This window comes from Pleurodeles waltl, chromosome 3_1 (genome assembly GCF_031143425.1).
Source record: "Pleurodeles waltl isolate 20211129_DDA chromosome 3_1, aPleWal1.hap1.20221129, whole genome shotgun sequence".
In the NCBI taxonomy this organism is placed as follows: Eukaryota; Metazoa; Chordata; class Amphibia; order Caudata; family Salamandridae; genus Pleurodeles; species Pleurodeles waltl.
This window is the reverse complement of record NC_090440.1, coordinates 711,744,026-711,747,028: the sequence shown is the minus strand read 5'-3', so window position 1 is coordinate 711,747,028 and position 3,003 is coordinate 711,744,026. Positions and strand designations below refer to the sequence as shown.

Below are 3,003 nucleotides of genomic sequence, written 5' to 3'. Positions count from 1 at the left end.
CGGTTAGTAGTTAGCCAGGCTAGGGTGCCATCCAGTAACCCTGTGTTATCCAATGAGGCTACTAACGTTTCCCCAGCAAAAGGACAATTTTATAGTGTTGCTGTAAGACATATGAAAAATATATGTCTTACTTAATGTATGTCTCCTTGCCATAGGGCTCCATAGGCCTTTCTTAGGGGAGACTTACATATTGGGTTATGGGAAATGGTGGCTTCGGACTATCACTGAAAACACTGCTCTTCCAGTTTCCATTGGCAGACTGGGAGCCATTCTGTTCTTTGTCACACACACTCAGGGTGGCACAAACAGTGCTGCATCCCTGGGTTGTCTTACATGTCCTGGGTACCCTGGCACACTATACTGGGACTTATAAGTCAGCACTTGCTAACTGGGTATAGCCAATTCGACATATATTTTTACTGAGGGCTGGTCAGAATTGAAAAACTAGCAGCGTTAATCCAAAAATGTAGGGGTGAACATACACGCAAAAAGAGACATTTCCTTACATAGTCCCCCTCCAGACCAAACCCTTATCCTCCTAAATCTCATCAGCTAAGTGGAAAAACCTGGAAAGGGCATCTGCATTGGCATAGTTTGTTTCCACCGTAAAGTCCATGCCCTGTAGAGAAATGGACCATTTCAACATCTGAATCACCCATCTGAAAGGTCTGCAGTCAGTTTGAAGTGCAATAAAGGCTTCCCTCTAAATGGCATTCCAACATTGCTCTCTTAGGAGGAGTTGTCTGCTGATAAAATCAACTGATTTATCTTGATCATGGTTCTTCAGCTGTGACAGAACTGCCCCAATCCCATGTTGCAGAGCATCAGTATGGACAACAAACTCTTTACTAAAGTCAGGTGCACTAGAAGTGCCTTTTTCAGGGAACCCAAAAATGTTACGTTTTTTTTTATTGAATGATCTGCTCCGAATGTATAGACTGGGATAAGAAATGGAACACCGTTGCATCAATTGCTGCTAGAGTCTTTTTCTTTACAGGATGGTGGATTATCATACATGCAGCTGTTAAATATCCAGACATGGAACAATTCAATCATTCGTATCATGCATGTGACTTTATTGCAACCATTGCATTTTTAATGATTAATGCAGTTTCTAATGGGTAAGTCCACGAGAGAGCTACAGTGAAGGGTGCTTAGGACAAACAGGTGCCCATATTTGGTTGTTCCTTGGTTTTATGCTGACTTTTGGATCCTGATTGCTTCTATTGCTTTCAGGGGCTATATCATTCAAAATTGTAAATCAAAGGAGGTATACACTGGAATTGCAGTTGTATTTCAGAATGCATTCACTTTTTGGGGTCTTGGTCTTCAGGGTTGGTCATACAGAGGATGTATTGCAGTGAATCAGTTGAAAGAAAATCCATGCCACCTGTTTTATACCACACTTTCCACGAACATGTTAAGCCAATTTCTACTTGCTTCTGTCATATAACTGTTCTTTTGGTGTCATACAATAGAAAATGTATGATTGTGAGACGCTAAATACAATACATATCTACCATTTTTGTAAATTGTTTAATCTTCCAATTTACATTTTTGTACTCTCACTGGATTATGAAGTAAAAACACTAAGTTGTTTTCAAATGTATTCTATTGTTAAATATGTATCTATTGCTAACACGTTTAATAAAAAGTCAGGTGCTTAGCAAAAAGCTTCCTTGAGGGTATCAGAGCCTTTTTGACATGAGCCAGTGTAGGAAAGTACCATCTTGCCTGGCATGTTACCCCCATATTTCACTGTATATATGTTGTTTTAGTTGTATGTGTCACTGGGACCCTGCCAGCCAGGGCCCCAGTGCTCATAAGTGTGCCCTGTATGTGTTCCCTGTGTGATGACTAACTGTCTCACTGAGGCTCTGCTAACCAGAACCTCAGTGGTTATGCTCTCTCTTTGCTTTTCAAATTGTCACTAACAGGCTAGTGACCAATTTCACCAATTCACATTGGCATACTGGAACACCCTTATAATTCCCTAGTATATGGTACTGAGGTACCCAGGGTATTGGGGTTCCAGGAGATCCCTATGGGCTGCAGCATTTCTTTTGCCACCCATAGGGAGCTCTGACAATTCTTACACAGGCCTGCCACTGCAGCCTGAGTGAAATAACGTCCACGTTATTTCACAGCCATTTACCACTGCACTTAAGTAACTTATAAGTCACCTATATGTCTAACCTTTACCTGGTAAAGGTTGGGTGCTAAGTTACTCAGTGTGTGGGCACCCTGGCACTAGCCAAGGTGCCCCCACATCGTTCAGGGCAAATTCCCCGGACTTTGTGAGTGCGGGGACACCATTACACGCGTGCACTGTATATAGGTCACTACCTATGTACAGCGTCACAATGGTAACTCCGAACATGGCCATGTAACATGTCTAAGATCATGGAATTGTCACCCCAATGCCATCCTGGCATTGGGGAGACAATTCCATGATCCCCTGAGTCTCTAGCACAGACCTGGGTACTGCCAAACTACCTTTCCCGGGGTTTCACTGCAGCTGCTGCTGCTGCTGCTGCCAACCCCTCAGACAGGTTTCTGCCCTCCTGTGGTCCAGCCAGGCTTAGCCCAGGAAGGCAGAACAAAGGACTTCCTCAGAGAGAGAGTGCTACACCCTCTCCCTTTGGAAAAAGGTGTCAGGGCTGGGGAGGAGTAGCCTCCCCCAGCATCTGGAAATGCTTTGATGGGCACAGATGAACAAGTTACTTACCTTCGGTAACGACTTTTCTGGTGGATACATTAGCTACCTGTGGATTCCTCACCTAATGAATACTCCCATGGCGCCAGCATTCGACGGAAATCTTCTTCCTAGTCTCTGCACGTCGACGAGGACGTCACTCTAGCCCACGCGACGCCGTCTGACGTCATACAGGCAATAAGAGGTCCTCGACGACGTGCCGACGTCATTACCAACATTTTTTACGTGCATGAGAACAACCACCCAATGCAATGAAAGAGCAAGACAACATCCCATAACCTTGTAAA

The 3,003-nt window shown here is 44.1% G+C and overlaps 1 pseudogene; it reads left to right on the top strand.

Moving 5' to 3' along the window:
• The first annotated feature begins 915 nt into the window (after positions 1 to 915).
• LOC138283534 (transmembrane protein 50A pseudogene) lies at positions 916 to 1,364 on the top strand (annotated as a pseudogene).
• Positions 1,365 to 3,003: the final 1,639 nt, after the last annotated feature.